General features: G+C 38.0%; 1 protein-coding gene and 1 long non-coding RNA gene across 3 annotated transcripts in view; one reads left to right on the plus strand and one right to left on the minus strand.

The window, feature by feature from the left end:
• Nucleotides 1-20,000, plus strand: part of LOC115210823 — a 153,919-nt gene that overhangs the window by 42,749 nt on the left and 91,170 nt on the right. The gene's annotated exons all lie outside the window — the stretch shown is intronic.
• The window catches only part of LOC118762869, a 19,485-nt gene continuing 6,890 nt past the window's right edge, over nt 7,406-20,000 (minus strand). The window contains exons 2-3 of the long non-coding RNA XR_004998615.1: nt 11,343-11,344; nt 7,406-7,490 (exon numbers count right to left, since the gene is read on the minus strand). This is a non-coding gene — a long non-coding RNA (uncharacterized LOC118762869). The remainder of the gene's footprint in view (nt 7,491-11,342; nt 11,345-20,000) is intronic.

Consider the following 20,000-nt stretch of genomic DNA (forward strand, 5'->3'; position numbering starts at 1 on the left):
GTATAAATGCTAATACAATTCTTGTTAAATAGCTTCCTGAAGATTTCTCCTGAATGAAACAGTACTAGTCCTGTAGAAGCTCCTTCTATATAATAAATTAATTTTACTCTGCTATGTATTGAGTACCTTACTTACTGTGGTTAACCCCGGATCAACCCGGGACCTACATATATATATATATATATATATGTGTGTGTGTGTGTGTATTGTTGGCGATTTTTTTCCTCTGTCTTCCTTTTCTCTTAGACTTTCCGCCATCTCCTGTCTCTGATGAAGAGCTTTGTTCAAGAGTGAAACTACCTTTCTTTTCTTCCCTGAGCATCCTGCTAATACTTTGCATGTACCACATCCTCATGTTGTTTTTTCTTGTTGTGTTTTTCTTTTTTTTTTTTATATTTATTATACAACACACATACCTACATACATTCACACACACACACATATACACATATGTGATGGACTTCCATGCAGTTTCTGCTGCCTACCAATTCACTCACAAGTCATTGGTCAGCCCAGACTATAGAGAAGACACTTGCCCAAATTGCTGCACTGTGGGACTGAACCCAAAACCATGTGACATAATTGATTTCAAACTTATTTCATAGAATTTTTTAATGACATGACAAATTGTCTACACTTATTATCTTGTCTTAGTAGGACTTGGTGGGAGAAGGTTGGCAGGTGTAATTAGCAAAATGAACTAATTACACTTGAACTTCTTAATTACCGTAACAATTCATTAATTGGATAAACATACTAATTGATAGTGTATTTGTATTGTTGATGCATAAATAAAAAAAAATTAATAAAAATCAAAAGTATAAATTAAAAATATGCTTAATTATCAGTTATTCAGTTAGGTGCGTTATACGTATATGTATGTGTGTGTGTATATATATATATATATATTATCATCATCATCATCATCATCATCGTTTAACGTCCGCTTTCATGCTAGCATGGGTTGGACGGTTCAACTGGGGTCTGGCAAGCCCGAAGGCTGCACAGGCAGTCAGATCTGCAGTGTTTCTACAGCTTGATGCCCTTCCTAACGCCACCCACTCCGAGAGTGTAGTGGGTGATTTTATGTGCTACCGACACAGTGCCAGACGAGGCTGGCAGACGGCCACGCTCGATGGTGTTTTTATGTGCCAACCGACACAGGTGCAGAGGAGGCTGGCTGACGGCCACGCTCGGATGGTGTTTTCTTATGTGTCACCGACACAGGTGCCAGACGGCCACGCTCGGATGGTGTTTGTTACATGCCCTTAGCACGGAGGCCAGTCGTTGCGGTACTGGCTACGGTCACGTTCGGATGGTTTTCTTATGTGCCACCGGCACTGGTACCACAAGGATACAAATTCCATTGATGTTCATCTATTTTGATTTGGTTCGATTTGATTTGATTTGATTTGATTCTCACTTGCCTCAACAGGTCTTCACAAGTGTCACAAGAAGGAAGGTATGCACAGGTGGACTGACTACATCCCAGGTAGGGGCCACGGATTATGGCTTCACTAGTCTTGCCGGGTCTTCTCACGCACAGCATACTTCCATAGGTCTCGGTCTCTAGTCATTTCCATGGTGAGACCTAACGTCCGAAGGTCGTGCTTCACCACCTCGTCCCAGATTTTCCCGGGTCTACCTCTTCCACGGGTTCCCTCAACTGCTAGGGATTGGCACTTTCTCACACACCTATCTTCATCCATTCTCGCCACATGACCATACCAGCGCAATCGTCTCTCTTGCACACCACAACTGATGCTTCTTAGGTACAACATTTCTCTCAAGGTACTAACGCTCTGTCGAGTAAGTACACTGACATTACACATCCATCGGAGCATACTGGCTTCGTTCCTCACGAGCTTACGCATGTCCTCAGCAGTCACGGCCCATGTTTCACTGCCATGTAGCATAGCTGTTCGTACACATGCATCATACAGTCTGCCTTTTACTCTGAGCGAGAGGCCTTTAGTCACCAGCAGAGGTAAGAGCTCCCTAAACTTTGCCCAGGCTATTCTTATTCTAGCAGTTACACTTTCAGCGCACCCACCCCCACTACTGACTTGGTCACCTAGATAGCGGAAGCTATCAACTACTTCTAGTTTTTCCCCCGGAAAGTGACGGAAGTTGTTTTCTGCAGATTTTCAGAGGTCAATGCTCCAGAGCATCTGCCACATACAAAAACTATCTTCCCAGTTAGCCTACCTTTGACATTGCTGCACCTCTTATGTGTCCATAGCTTACACTGGGTACATCTTATAGAGTTTCTACCTACACCTTTTCTACAGATCGAGCAGGGCCATCTTCCTGAGGATATTTGTGGATTGTCTACCTTTCTACTTATTAGTACTTTGGTTTTAGCTAGGTTGACTCTAAGGCCCCTCGATTCTAAACCCTCCTTCCACACCTGGAACTTCTCCTCCAGTTCTGATAGTGACTCAGCAATTAGAGCGAGGTCGTCAGCATAGAGGAGCTCCCAGGGGCAACCTGTCTTGAATTCCTCCACAATTGCCTGGAGGACTATGATAAATAGGAGGGGGCTGAGTACTGAACCCTGGTGGACCCCAACCTCTACTTTGAATTCTTCTGTGTACATGTTGCCAACTCTAACCTTACTTACGGCATCTCTGTACATGGCTTGCACAGCCCTCACCAGCCATTCATATATATATATATATATATACAGAGTGTGGGTGAATATATTGTTGTCTACATTACGCAAAATGTAAATAACACTGACATCTCGATTTAACAGATACATTTACCAAAATTACATGAAAATATTTTGAATTACTAAAGTGTAAATTTATTCAATAAAATCACCATTGACTTCAACAAGAGCCTCCAGATGACCTCAAAGTCTCCTGCAACTATTCTGGACAGTCTCCTTGTTTAAGTTGGTGAATGCTGCCATAATCCTTACCTTCTGTTCATCTTTGGTGTTAGAAGAGGTTTTATTGGTCTCTTGCTCAACTGTACCCCACACATAATAATGAAAGGAGTTGTAGTCTGTGGAGTTAGGTGGCCAGATGTTAGGGATGATGTGGTCACAGAAATTGTCTGACAGCCATGACTGGATTCTCCTGCTTGAGTGGCATGGTGCAGAGTCCTGTTGCTAGACATAGGGTGTTCCAGCAGCCATCCTCTTGGTCCAGGGCAGCACTACCTCCTCCATGCACTTGATGTAAGTCTCCATGTTGAGTCTGTGGTCATGTGGGAAGATCAATGGAGGCATAACATCGCCATCACTAGTGATCACTCCAAACCCCATGATGTTGACTGGATGTTTCATTTTTATCACTCTCAGTACATCTTTTGGGTACACAGCATACACAGCCTCTTTTGAGTACACAGTTGTTCTGTATGTTCACCATCTTTTTGTATTGGAACTTCCAGCGTGAATGCCAAGCAGTACAGCATGTTGTTTCCAAATTTCTGGCAAAGTGAATTGCATCATGGTGCTGTTTTTCACACAGACAGTGCCCAACTGAACCTACTATACTGGGTAGTCAACAAAATCAAAAATAAACAATGCGCATGCACAACGTAACAAATATAAAATGGCAACAATTTACTCATTGCATTTATATGTATAATAAGCATATATTATATGCATATATAAACACACACACTCACATATATTAGTGACAGTTGCTTACAACTGAGTGTCTAAATATCATCATTGTTATCTTAGCATCCACTTTCCAATGTTCACATGGGTGAAATGGGATTTGTTGGGCAGATTTTCTATGACCAGATGCACTTCCTGTCACCAAACCTCACCTGTTTCCAAGTAAGGTAATCTTTTGCTATGACCAGACATGTTTTATGGAAGATTGTGAATGAAGGACCTCCTTTCATAATGGTGGCACTCATTTACAATTATCACAAGATATGAAGGCAAGGAGACAGCAACACAGACATGCACACACAGACACACACACGTATATCTGTACATACAGGGTTATTCAAAAAGAATGAACTGATTTGATTACGCAATATTTTAATAAGGAAAAGCAGTAGAAAACTCCAGCTAAGTCACAAGTATTTACTACCAATCAACTTTTATTTCCTGTCTTACAATTGTTCGATGTGGCCACCGCCTGCAGCATGGACAACATCAATACAATAAAAGAATTCCTCCCAGACACGTGTCAGCATATCACGATCCACTGACTTCATCGCTGTTGTGTGATTTTTGTTCTTGTGGGGATATGTAAAATATCATGTTTATGTTCAACCACTACTCACTAACCCCAATGACCTTAAACATTGAATAACAGCAGTGATCAACTCAGTGGATTGGGATCTGGTGATACGCATCTGGGAGGAATTCTCTTATCGCATTGATGTTGCCTGTGCTGCAGGTGGTGACCACATTGAACACTTGTAAGACAGAAAATAAAAGGTGATTGTGAGTAAATACTTGTGACTTAGCTGGAGTTTTCTATTGCTTTTCCTTATTAAAATATTGTGTAATGAAATCACTTCATTCTTTTTGAATAACCCTGTAAATATATATATGTATGTATACCTATACATAACTATACACACACACACATGTATAACTATATTTTAAAATATATGGGCTGATTACAGAGTGCTCATAGAGAGCCAAGGCAAAAAAATATAGAGTAGAGAAAATTAAAAATACAAAGTTTAGGCAGTCAAACAGATTTCCGAATGCTTAAATGAAATCATTCAACCAAATTAGTTGAAGCATATATATTTATTCACATCAGCATAAATCATGCATGTACAAGGCATAAAGATTCTCCAATGGTTTAAAGAATATAAAACCAAACATACAGAAAGATATAGAAGATATATAAAAATATAAAATTACCTATAACTAAAAAATTACATGTAATGAGTTATGTGTGATAAATCTGGAAGATGCAAAATGAATGAAAGATTGGTAAATATAGGAATAAAAACATCAATTTTAAGAAGACAAACTGCCTAAATCTTCTAAAAGTCACTTATACAAATAAATTATAAGATAGAAATTACAAGATAAAAGATGTTCGAGGTCAAAATTCTAAAACAAGTGAGGGCTAAATTTCAAGGTTAAAATAGAGAAATAAAAAGGATCCAAAATTGTATGTATGTATGTATGTATGTATGTAGATATGTATGTAGATATGTACATACGTATGTATGCATGCATGCATATATGCATGTATGTATGTATGTGTGTATGTGTATATATATTTAGAAACTTTCTGCAGTGAAGAAACACTTTACTCAAATGGCTCTGAGGAGGCTATAAGATGTTGCACTGGCATTCAACTCTGGGTGCAGTGACATATGGTAGAAACAGCTGTAAGCTCTCTCTCTCTATATATATATATATATAACAATTTCCTTGCAGTTTTCATCAATTTAATCCACTTACAAGGCTTTGATTGGCCTGAGGCTATAGTGACCAAGGTGTCATGCAGAGGGACAGCAATTAGTTTCTGATTACCAGGTCAGTTTATAATACACAAAATGAAACATCTAATCGATGTGGCAATGTTTACCTGTAATTACCTGTTAATTAGAGGTTGTTATATTCTAAAATGACTAGTGTAGAACAGGTTTAAAATAGCTCACCAGGTTGAAGGCTGATCACCAGTAACAACAATGAGCTAATGAAGTAGCTACAATGTAGTCAATTTTGAACCCATTTGTATTCAGATTTCTCTGCCAAATGTAATGTGTTTATTCACATTGACTTGAATTAGTCATGCATTAGCTTTGAGATTTCAGTGATGTGATTGTTTATTTTTTAGAATAATAATGTGGGGTAAGTGTGATCGGCCAGATCTGGCAAGTTTGAAGATAAAACAGGTAGATTATTTTGGATATGGTCAGTTAAATGCTAATGGGTTAAGTTACTAGAAATAATGGCACCTTAAAAATCCCTTCTATTGTAGGCACAAGGCCTGAAATTTTGGGGGAAGGGGCCAGTCGATTAAATTGACCCCAGTACGCAGCTGGTACTTAATTAATCAACCCCGAAAGGATAAAAGGCAAAGTCGACCTCGGTGGAATTTGAACTCAGAACCTAAAGACAGACGAAATACCTATTTCTTTACTACCCACAAGGGGCTAAACACAGAGAAGACAAACAAGGACAAACGGATTAAGTCAATTATATCGACCCCAGTGCGTAACTGGTACTTATCTAATCGACCCTGAAAAGATGAAAGGCAAAGTCGACCTCAGCGGAATTTGAACTCAGAATGTAAAGACAGATGAAATACTGCTAAGCATTTCAGCCAGCATGCTAACGATTCTGCCAGCTCGCCACCTTAAATAGGAAAGATCATATTGTCTTAGAAATAGTATGTCTGAATATCAGATGGAATGGTTATGGATGGAATTCCTCTTATTGTAAACTTGTTCATTTAAGGTTGATTTGAGACTAAACAAAAACAGCAAAACATTTAAGTTTTACTGCATACATAACAAACTTTATCCTTTTGTTATCATATTTCTGTTAAATTACTCTAAATTTATTTCAATAATTTTGAAAATAATGAAGTATTAAGTAAAATCACTTTGTCATTAGAACATAAAAACTTCCATCAAATTTTAATGTAGTATCAATTTAGATCATTTTAAAATAGAAAGTTTGTATCATAACATCAGGAGTGGTCTCAGGCAGATTGGTATCGAAAGGGATAAACTACGTTTTTCAGTTCGTAACAGCATATATACAGTTAAACAGAAGTTATACTAACATCAGTTATCCAAATTTTAGATTATCTATGCAAGATCTCAAAGTCTAATGAATATTTAATTCCCCGTGTTGTGTGTAAAATTGAACTTGAGGATATTACTAGCGCAGTCATTTTGTCTTTTCTTTATAATGAGAAAAAGTGAATTCAAATTCCTGAAGAACATGTAAAAGCATTTCTGAGACTAATGCAAGGGTCATATTTTTATGTTTATATCATAATCAATGACTACATTTCCATGCTTGCTTGGGTCAGATGGACTTTGTTGAGGCAGATTTTCTATGGCCAAATGCCCTTACTGTAACTGATCTTTCACTGTTTCCATGTAAGATAATTTTTCCACCTGTCCAGACATGTTTTCCCAGAAAACTGGAAACAGATAATGTAACTTGTATGACAGTGACACTTGCTTACAACTGTCATCAGATGTCATGACAAGGAGACACACACACACACATTTATATACTTATATATACTTATATATATATATATATGAAAAGTAAAAGAGTCAAAAGGAAGAGTAAGAATGGTTAGGCAGCTTGTTAATTGCTATAAATGTTTAGATACATACAGACCTTCATATATACAGGATTTAAAGTTAAGCTTAAATTAAATTATTTAACGATTTACCTGCATAAGAAGAATACCTAAGACTAGAATTGGTAGCATACCATAAGAATACTACTGGCTATTTGGGAATTCTAAGGGCGAACGAGCTCTATTTTGACTCTTATACATTCTTAACAGAACACACCTCAACTATATATGTATATATATATGTATATATATATATATATATATATATATATATGATACAAACATAATATATATACATATAAATATACAAATATACACGCATAAATATACAAGGATAGGACAAAATAATGGAAACACCTTAAAATTTTGAACAAATTTATTTTAATATGGGGTAGGACCACCTTTGGCAGTAATTACAGCTTGAATTCTACAAGGTATGGACTCATACAAAGTTTGAATTGTTTCTGAAGGAATTTTTGCCCATTCTTCATCTAAAACAGTCTCCAGTTCTTGCAGTGATGATGGTGGAGGATATTGACTCCTTGTTTTTCTAAAATACACCATAAATGTTCAATAATACTGAGATCTAGAGACTGTGGCGGCCAGATAAGATGTTCAACTTCACTAGAATGTTCCTCGTGCCATTCAGTAACAACTTTAGCTGTGTGAATTGGTGCATTATCATCCTGAAAGATTGCGCTTCCCTCTGGAAACAGTTCCGCAACCATAGGATGAATTTGATCAGATAAAATGCTTAAATAGTCTTGACTACTAATTCTGCCATGAAGGGAAACCATTGGGCCAGCGGATTTCCAAGATATAGTCCCCACCCAGATCATCACAGATCCTCCTTCATGTTTAACAGTTGGAAGAAGGCAGTCTGGGTCAAATGCTTCTTTTGGCTGTCTCCACACGTATACTTGGCTGGTGGTCAGAAATAAGGTAAAGGATGACTTGTCTGAGAAAATTACATTCCTCCACTGCTCTAGGGACCAATTCTGTAGGATTTTACTCCACTCTAAACGCTTTGCAATGTTTGTATTTGAAAGTAATGGTTTTCTGATTGCAGTCCTCCCATGAAATCCTACATTGTGCAGCTATCAGCGAACAGGTTTTGTGGAAATTGGGTTCTTGAGGTGGTCATTAAGCTCTGCAGTAATTTTGTGATCCTTTCTAACAATTCGTGTGAGAGTCTGATGGTCCCCATCTGAAAGTTTTGGTCTTCTTCCGGAGTTTTGTTTCGACAAGGAGGTTTTTCCCTCTTTGAGAAAAAGGGAAAAAACTCCTCGTCGAAAGGCTGTCATTATTTTCGAGACAGTACTTCTTGACACACTAAACATTTTGGCTGTTTTCATTATGCTAGCATACAAGCACCAACAATTTGACCTCTTTGAAAGTCAAGTAGATCTGTCATTTTAATGAATTTTTATTATCTTTTTCTGATGATGTCTGAAAAGAAACACCAAATTTAGCAAAACGTATTAAGCAACACTAATAATAAATTAAAAAAAACATAAAAATAAACAAGCTTTTGACAGTTTTCTAGATATTTCAAAATTATGATGCCATGATGCTAGGTGTTTCCATTATTTTGTCCAACCTCTGTATATGTAAATGTGTGTGTGTGTGTGTATTTTTATTGATATTTAACAGAAGTAACAGAGTGACTCAAGTGTGATAAGTGCCAACACACAAAACTCTCAGACCTTGAGTCACTCTGTTACTTTAGTTAAATATTAATAAAAATATACATAAACTCATAATTTGAGTTGTAGTTTTTCTGTTTGCATCACCATACTTGTATATGGTACTACAGCATAACTGTAGCTACATGACTAAAATGAATTAAAGAATAAAAGAATATATATATATATATCATCATCATTATCACCAACATTTGCCACCTGTTTTCCATGCTGTCATGGGCTGGACGGATTGATAGGAACTGGTGAGGCCAGAGGTAGTACCAGGTTTCATAGTCTGTTTTGGCTTCATTTCTATGACTGGATGCCCTTCCTAATGCCAGCCACTTTACAGAGTGTACTAGGTGCTTTTTATATGGCACCATATATATATATATATATATATATATATATATATACCAGAGTAAGCATAAAAATGTGAAACAAAGTGGAAAAACTGTCCAACGAACAGGAACATGTAACTCAGAGTAACAGTTTTTGTGATATTTTTGCTGCTTTTTAATAAAGTATATATATATATATATATATATATACTTTATTAAAAAGCAGCAAATATATATATATGTATGTATGTGTGTGTATATATATATATGTGTGTGTGTGTGTGTGTGGAGGTGCGTAGCTTAGTGGTTAGGGTGTCAGCATCATGATCGTTAGATTGTGGTTTCGATTCCTGGACCGGGCGACACATTGTGTTCTTGAGCAAAACACTTCATTTCATGTTGCTCCAGTCCACTCAGCTGGCAAAAATGAGTAACGCTGCGATGGACTAATGTCCCCTCCAGCTGCGGAACACATACACCATAGAAACTGGATAACTGGGCCCATGAGCCTGGCTAGGCTTTAGAAGGGTGCATTTATTTATTATTTTATTGTATATATATATATATGTATGTATGTATGTATGTATGTATGTATGTATGTATGTATATATATCGTCTGTATATCATAAGATGCATGTATTACCAAAGCTGGAAAACTATGCTGTTCATTTTGAGAAAGTGTATCAGTAGCAAGCATAAAGCATTGATGGGTCCCTTTTCAATTTCTGTCTACCAAATCCATTCACAATGCTTTAGTCATCCTGGAGCTATAGTACAAAACACTTGCTCAAGGACTGGAACTGAAACCCTGTATTTGAGAAGTGAAGTTCTTAACCACACATCCACACCAGTACTCACTACAGTTGTGAAAATAACCTGAAAATACCCTGCGTTGCTTGGTATGCAAGTTTGATCTCAGTCAGTCACTTTAACAGCGTTAAAGCAATTTTAACTCATAAAACAGTTTTTGATTTAGACACAGGGCCAACAATATTAATGGAAACAGGATTGGCTGATACCACCAAACCAAATAACTGATGCATGAAAGCATTTAAAAATCATGCCGAAATCAGTAGTACCATCAATAAATCTACAACTTTGTTCTTCATACACATGTTAATAGTAATTGAGTTAGATACTGTCACCATTGTCTGAGAAGTGAATGCAAATACCATTGAGGACTAAACAGAAAAGCAAGATTTTACAGCTTCTGGATTTGGGTGAAAATGCATCAGGAGATTGCACAAGTATACCATCTTTTATCTATTGAATGTCATAGAGACTGTAAACTTGCATTGATTTGATTCTTCTTTCTTTTTTTTCATTTTGGACATGATTATTTTATATTATGTGTTTGATTTTATAAGATCAGTTATCTGATCATAAAACTCCCCAGTCTCAGCAGTTTCCGACTGTACTAACTATTAGTTACTAATATATATATCCATCTATTGATCTATCTCTCTGTCTGTCTATCCATCCATTCATCTGTCTGTCCACCTGTCTGTTTATCTGCCTCTGTATCTGTCTGTTTGTCTATCTTTAGACATATAAACCTAAGACTATTATACTATATGTGTACCTAGTTGTAGCAAAATATATGCGAGGTACTGAAAAGTTCCTGGCTTTAAGGATATCATGAAAGGCCTGGTTGGAGGCCCAACCTTCCAAGTTCTTTTGCAGGGCTTAAGCAAATTGAATGGCTGCTACAATAATAAGTGTATGAATCTGAAAAGGGGATATGTTGAATAAAACCATAATTAACTAATCCTCTTGTATTTTGTTTTACCCAAAATCAGGAACTTTTCAGTACACCCTCATATATACATATATATATATATATATATATATATATATATATACTGTATATATATATACTGTATATATATATATGTATATATATATATGTATGTATATATATATGTATATATATGTGTGTATATATATATATATATATACACACACACACACACACACACACATACATATGTGTTTGTATATATGTGTGTGTGCATATCTCTATATATAAAACTGAAATACGTTTTTACCGCTTGGATCGCTTTCAATGCCACTACATCCCGTCCGATTCACTCCAAAATTTACAGGGACATGTAGAATGAGGTGACGATGCTCGTGGGCTACCTTAGAAATCCCTAGCTTAAAAGGTGTGGTTGCTAGGGGCCATCTTCCTCACTCACACTATTTCCTCCTATCCCTCTCTTACTCCCCTTCATTAATAACTTTGAGAATGCCACTCCCGTTATTTAATGTATTCCCCTCAACTCCCTTTCACTTTCCCTTTATAAGTTCGTCAGGCGGCTTTCTTTGATGTATCTGTTTGCATTTATAGGGAGAATTATCATCGCTACCAACAACACACAATCATGAGAACAAATATTATGAATCAGATATTCTTGCGTTCATTTATATGTGTATGTGTGTGTTCTATATATAAATATGTATATATAATGTATGTGTGTGTGTGTGTTCTATATATAAATATGTATATATAATGTATGTGTGTGTGTGTGTGTGTTCTATATATAAATATGTATATATAATGTATGTGTGTGTGTGTGTGTTCTATATATAAATATGTATATATAATGAACCAGCCAGGATCCCTGGTCTGGTGGTACGTAAAAAGCACTATCCGACTCGTGGCCGATGCCAGCACCGCCTCGACTGGCTTCCGTGCCGGTGGCACATAAAATACACCAATCTGACCGTGGCCGTTGCCAGCCCCGCCTGGCACCTGTGCAGGTGGCACGTAAAAAGCACCCACTACACGCACGGAGTGGTTGGCGTTAGGAAGGGCATCCAGCTGTAGAAACATTGCCAAATTAGACTGGAGCCTGGTGCAGCCTTCTGGCTTCCCAGAACCCCGGTCGAACCGTCCAACCCATGCTAGCATGGAGAACGGACGTTAAACGACGATGATGATGATGAATGTATGTGTGAGTGTGTGTGTTCTATATATAAATATGCATATATAATGTATATATACAAAGTGTATATATCTTTATTTATGTATATTAAACATTTTCATACTTTTTCATAGTTATATATATTTTTAAACAAATTATAAATATAATTTGATAATTTTAATTTTCAATTTAAATAATTTAAATTTTTCAATCTTATATTTTATATATTTTCTATATTATATATTTTTTTTAATGTTTTTGTTTTTGGTTTTTCACTGTTTGATTTGCCTACTAGTGGTTTTATCTCTAATTTAATTTATACAGATATATATCTCATTTGTATACATTTGTATATATAATGCGTGCACACACACACACACACACACACACACACACACATATATATATACACATATATATATATATAATGTGTATATATATATATATATATAGGATCAGAATCGAAATCGATCAATGGAAATCGATCAATGGAAATTGCAGATGTGTTACCAGTGCCGGTGGCATGTAAGAGAACTTTCCGTTTCGCGACCGTTGCCAGCACCGCCCCGTTTCGTGTCCGTTGCCAGCCTCGCCTGGCCCTCGTGCCGGTGGCACATAAAAAGCACCATCCGTTCGTGGCCGTTTGCCAGCTCTGTCTGGCACCAGTGCGGTGGCACGTAAAAAGCACCCACTACACTCACGGAGTGGTTGGCGTTAGGAAGGGCATCCAGCCGTAGAAACACTGCCAGATTTGACTGGGCCTGATGTAGCCTTCTGGCTTCACAGACCCCAGCAGAACCGTCCAACCCATGCTGGCATGGAAAACGGACGCTAAATGATGATGATGATGATGATGATGTGTGCATTACGTAGTCGGTCGATTCAGCTGAAAATATGCACACCTATGTTAAAAGTGCTGGCAAGTTTGCATGACAACTATTTTTTTCCTCAAATGAAAGGTGTCACCTCTAGGACAAAATTCCTCATCTTATAAAATGTGGCCCCAGTAGACCCGAATGAAATCGGGTTATATTAACCAAAATGTGAAAAGGGGTCTAAATGGGGCTGGAAGGGGATTAAAATTTCAAGGAGCGGGTGTTTAGGAATTCTCTGTTACATCAAGCTAAAACATTTGCGCCAGCCTTTTAATCGTCAATGTGTTGCCGTCCATGATAAAGAAGTTTTGAATGCTTGCCATGGTGAGTCTACTGCCGTGAGAAAGAATCACTTCAAAACTTGGTGTTTACGAATTTTCTTTTACATCAAGTTCAAAATTTTACGCCAGCCGTTAAACTGTCAATACGTTGTTGTCCGTCGTTAAGAAATGCCAGCCATGGTGACTCTACTATCCTCAGATTCTATCTCTTCAAACTTTGGTTTCCAATATTTTATTATTTTTATTCAGCTCGCAAGTTCGTCTGTCTCTTTTAAATGTTAGCATTTTGCTGTCTGCCTTGAAGCAGACCTTTCCATTGCCACTGCCTCATATTTCTGATTGATCTTTCTAAATATTTTATTTCTCAACTTACTCAAGATCTTCTGTTGTTTATAAATGGGATAGAGATAGATAAAGATAGAGAGTAAGAGAAAGCGAGGGAGAGTCCGAGAGAAAAGAAAAGTAAGAGAGTGGGAAAGTGAGAGAGAAAGGAGAGAGAAACAAATACGGAGAATCATCATCATCATCATCGTTTAACGTCCGTTTTCCGTGCTAGCACGGGTTGGACAGTGTGACCGGGGTCTGGGAAGCCAGGAGGCTGCACCAGGATCCAGTCTGATCTGGCAGTGTTTCTACAGGTGGATGACCTTCCTAACGCCAACCACTCTGTGAGTGTAGTGGGTGCTTTTTTCGTGCCGCCGGAACAGGTGTCAGGGGGGCTCGCAGCAGCAACGATCGGTTGGTGCTTTTTACGTGCCACCGGCACAGAAGCAAGTCAAGGCGGCGCTGCAATCGGCCACGTTCGGATGGTGCTTTTTACGTGCTGAAAGGAAGCAACAGAAAGTAACAACCACACTCTTACCCGCGCATAGAGCGGGTCACCTTCAGCTAGTATATATATATATACATATTGACATATATATATGTATATATATGTATACATATGTATGTGCATATATATCTGTCTGTCTGTGTCATTGTGTCTGTGTTGGTCTCCCACCACTGCAACACAACCAGTATCGGTGTGTTTACATTCCCATAACCTAGCAGTTCAGCAAAATAGACCAAAAAAATAAGTACTGGGATCGATTGATTCGATTTAAGATTCTTCTAATGACTGGAACAAGTGAAAGATAAAAGATAGAAGATATATGTATATATATATATATATAAGCATCTATGTATCATACTAAATGTACATACACCAATGAAAGGCATGTTGTTGGGAAAAGCACATTATATTGGGTTGTCCGGAAAGTTTGTGCTGATTTATAGCAGCTTACCTTTCGACTTATTTTAGAACATGGTTGAGTCCATAAAATAGGATTTGACTACATATCTATTCAGAGCACAGTTTAAACTATCTTTTCATAGAAGAAAGTTTATGTTCCTATAAACTGTGTTAATTCTGTAACCCTTTAAAATGGAAGATAAGAAAGTTAATTTCCAGCACTTGATGCTTTGGGAACCAGACAAAAATTGCTGCAGCTCGGCTGGGATGTGTTACCCCACTCTCCATATTCACCAGATATTGCTCCTTCAGATTTCCACATATTCAGGTCTCTGCAGAATAGTCTTAATGGTAAAAATTTCAATTCCTTGGATGACGTAAAAAGATACCTTGATGAATTCTTTGCCATGAAACCACCTCAATTCTGGGAAGAGGATATTTTCAAGTTAAAGGAAAGATGGAGACGCATTGTGCAACAAAATGGTTCATATTTGGTTGATTAAAAATGTAATGGCAAGTATTTATTGCCCTTTTTCTTTCTTTTAAAAATCGGCACGAACTTTCCAGACAACCCAATATATTGAAGCAAGAAGAACACCAGACATTTGGTATTGTCACAAGTCACTGCTGCTGCATATTTCACTCTATTTGGGCTTTGTCACCTATTTGTTACTTGCTACGGTGAAATTTGTGCTTTGATGTATAAGAAACACTAAATAATATATTCATTGGTATTGTGGAAAGCTTGCCAGGGTCTGAGATTTTTTACAGTCAGGTAAGTTTTCCTGTATATATATATAGAAGCATGGATTTCATTTCAACAAGTAACACATGTACAGGTGCACTACCTCAACAAAAGCAAAACCTGTCTCTCGCTCTCATGAGTCACAGCAGCAATGATGTTCATCTCAGTATAATATATATTATGTTTTTAACATAAGTCTATGAAGAGATTTTATCTCAATTCCACAGTGTTATGCCTTCTAACAGTGTTTATATATTTAGTATGGCACAGAGATGGAGAGTTATATTTAATGCTGTTTAAATCGCATTCATCCAGATAAGTGTGCATATATATATATATGAGTATGTGTATATGTATGTATGTATGTATGTATGTATGTATATGTATGGTATATATATGTATGTATATGTATGTATATATATATATGTATGTATGTATGTATATATATGTATGTATATATGTATCTATGTATATATATGTATCTATGTATATATATATGTATATATATATATGTGTGTGTGTGTGTGTAGATATATATATATATACATACATATATATATGTAGATATATATATATATATTTAGATAGATATATGCTTGTGTATGCACAGATGTGTGTATCTTTGTATCTACATATAAGTTTTGTATATGTACATATATATATATATATATATCTATATGTATGTGTGATGATGATGATAAAAGATCATGGGTAAGGCTAGAACAATGCAAAGTAAATGAAAGGCAAATCACAAGAAAACAAATATATGAATTAATGTAGACTTACCTTGTATTTAATATTTCGGGGTTATGACCCCATTTTCAAGAAATTAATGAATGTTGCCAATGTGCGTGCATTGAATAAACTGTGAATAAACTGTCGTCTAAATTACGCAAAAAGGAAAATAAACCTGGCATCTCATTTTAACAGATATATTTACCAAAATTACATAAAAATATCTTGAAATACTAAAGAGTTAATTTATTCAATAAAATCAATATTGGTTTTAGCCTTCAGACAACTTTGGAGTCTCCTGCACATCTTCTGGATGGTCTCCTTGTTTAAGTTGGTGAATGCTGCCATAATCTTGTCTTCAATTCATCTTTTTGTATGCATAACACTTGGAACTTCAGAAGGGTTTGCATATAACCATGTCATTTCTTCTGTTAACTTTTTGATCTTGATCAAAGTTTTTCTCATTTGAGAAAACCCAAATCAGATTTTCTGCTGGATTATTCAGGTTGCTTAAGAACCTTTTAGATCTGATGTAGTGATTTTCTTTTGGGTTTTTTTCTGACAAATTGACATTTCCTCATCATATAAGACATATCTGATGTCTTCGTGGACAACATTTCTGACAATTCCTCTGACACTTGGAGATCTTTTGCAATTGACCTCATGGACTTTCTGGGATTGTAATCAATGGTCTGTTGAACTTGCTGGATAAATTCAAGTGTTCTGATGATTTCAGAACATTTAGAATACTTTTTAAGCTTTGAGGCTTTGATGATAGGTTTCCACCTTCAGTCTCTAACTCCTTACAAACTTTGTAGATGAAAGATCTGTCAACTTTTAAAAATTGAGATATTTCTAAATCGCTCTGCTCAGTCTTTATAACCACAATAACAGCATGCCTCTTCATTTCTTAAGTAAGCTGAGGGCCTGCCTTTATTATTTTCTGCAACAGAGTTTATACAGAGTTAGCAAAAAATGCAGCAATGTCCCCAAAAAAGGTATGTCTTCAAATACATTACATACATGTGGATGTGTGTATATATCTTTTAAATATTACTTGTTTCACTCAGTAGACTGTGGCCATGCTGGCGCACTGCCTCAAAGAAATTTAGTCTAATGAATCAATCCCAGTGCTATTTTTTTAAAACCTGGTATTTATTCTATCAGTCTCTTTTGTTGGACCACTAAGTTACAGGGTAGTAAACACCAACGCAGGTTGTCAAACAGTGGTGGGGAGACAAACGCAAAGACACACACACACACACACAAATATATGGCAGGCACTTTTCAGTTTACATCTACCAAATACACTCACAAGGTTTTCCTCGGATTGAAGGCTATAGTAAAAGACACTTATTCAAGATGCCACACAGTGGGACTGAACTTGGAACCATGTGGTCAGGAAGCAAACTTCTTACCTCACAGCTACATATATATATCATCATCATCATCATTTCATATCTGCTTTCCATGCTGGCATGGGTTAGACAGTTTGATTGAAACTGATAAGCTGGAGAGCTGCACCAGTCCTTAGTCTGATTTGGCATGGTTTCTACAGCTGGATGCCATGCCAAATACCCTTCCTAATGCCAATATATGTATATATATATCATGATTTCATTTATATGTGTGTGTATATATTTATGTATATGTATGTGTATATATATATATATATATATATATATTATATATATATATATGTATGTATATCATCATCATCATCATCATCGTTTAACGTCCGTTCTCCATGCTAGCATGGGTTGGACGGTTCGACCGGGGATCTGGGAAGCCAGAAGGCTGCACCAGGCTCCAGTCTTATCTGGCAGTGTTTCTACAGCTGGATGCCCTTCCTAACGCCAACCACTCCGTGAGTGTAGTTCTATATATATATATATGTATGTATATATCATCATCATCGTTTAATGTCCGTTTTCCGCGCTAGCACGAGTTGGACGGTTCGACCGGGGTCTGGGAAGCCAGGGGCTGCACCAGGCTCCAGTCTGATCTGGCAGAGTTTCTACAGCTGGATGCCCTTCCTAACGCCAACCACTCCGCGAGTGTAGTGGGTGCTTTTTACGTGCCACCTGCACAGGTGCCAGGGGGGTCCGGCATTGGCCACGATCGGTTGGAGCTTTTAACGTGCCACCGGCACGGAAGCCGGCCACCGCGGAGCTGGCAACAGCCACATTCGGATGGTGCTTTTTATGTGCCACCGGCACAGAAGCCAGTCGGGGTGGCGCTGGCATCGGCCACTTTCGGATGGTGCTTTTTATGTGCCACCGGCACAGGTATCACAACTACTATTTCCATTGATATCTATTTCGATGTTCATGTTCATGTACTTGACTCAACAGGTCTCCTCAAGCACAGCGGGACGTTCTGGGATCCTGGGTACTTTGAGTGGGCAGGGGGCTATGCGGAACTGGTGCAGGAAGCAGCCCGGGTCTTTGCAGTCACAGCATATCTCCAGAGATCTCGGTCCTTCGCCATTGCCTCAGTGAGGCCCAACGCTCTGAGGTCATGCTTGACTACCTCATCCCATGTCTTCCTGGGTCTACCTCTCCCCCTGATACCTTCAACTGTTTGGGAGTGGCACTTCTTCACACATCTCTCCTCATCCATCCGCAGTACATGACCATACCATCGCAAGCGTCGCTCTTGCACACCACATCTGATGCTTCTTATGTCCAGCATTTCTCTCAGGGTGCTTACACTCTGTCGTGCGTGCACACTGACATTACACATCCAGCAGATCATGCTAGCTTCATTTCTTTCAAGTCTACGCATGTCCTCTGCAGTCACAGCCCAGTTTCACTACCGTGAAGCATGGCAGTTTGCACACATGCATCATACAATCTACCTTTCACTCTGAGTGAGAGACCCTTTGTTGCCAGTAGGGGTAGGAGCTTTCTGAACTTTGCCCAGGCTATTCGTATTCTAGTGGTGATACTCTCTGAGCATCCACCTCCACTACTAACTTGGTCACCCAGGTAGCGGAAACTATCAACTACTTCTAGTTTCTCCCCCTGGAGTGTGATGGAATCTGTTTTCTGAGTGTCTGTGGTGTCTATTGTCCCTGTGCATCTGCCGCACATGAAAGCTATCTTATCAGTTAATTTCCCTTTGATGTTGCTGCACCTCTTATGCGTCCATAGCTTACATTGGGTGCATCTTATGGAGTTTCTACCTACACCTTTCCTACAGATCGAGCAGGTGGCCCTGCTCGAGGGTGTGTGTGCTGAGTTCGCCTTTCTGCTTACTATAACTTTGGTCTTTGCTACATTTACTCTAAGGCCCTTTGATTCTAACCCTTGCTTCCACACTCGAAATTTCTTTTCTAGTTCCGGTAGTGATTCTGCTATGAGAGCCAGGTCATCAGCATAGAGGAGCTCCCAGGGGCAACCTGTTTTGAATTCCTCTGTTATTGCCTGGAGGACTATGATGAATGAAAGGGGACTGAGGGCTGAGCCTTGGTGTACACCTACTTCTACCAGGAATTCTTCATTATATATATATAAAGACTGAGACCTCTGAGATATGCTGTGACTGTGAAGACCCGACAAATGAAGTGAGTTCATGGCTCACAGGACAGCCTGGATCGTAGAGTGATTCGCTGTTCTTGAGGAGACCTATTGAGTTAAGTACATCAATACCAACATCAAAATGAAGATCAAATGGAAATTGTAGGTAAGATACCCACGCCAGTGGCACGTAAAAAGCACCCACTACACTCATGGAGTGGTTGGCGTTCGGAAGGGCATCCAGCTGTACAAACACTGCTAGATCAGACTGGAGCCTGGCACAGCCTCCTAGCTTCCCAGACCCTGGTCGAACCAACCAACCCATACTAGTATGGAAAACGGACATTAAACGATGAAAATGATGATGATGATGATATATATATATTATATA

Source organism: Octopus sinensis, linkage group LG4, assembly GCF_006345805.1.
Source record: "Octopus sinensis linkage group LG4, ASM634580v1, whole genome shotgun sequence".
NCBI classification, from domain to species: domain Eukaryota; kingdom Metazoa; phylum Mollusca; class Cephalopoda; order Octopoda; family Octopodidae; genus Octopus; species Octopus sinensis.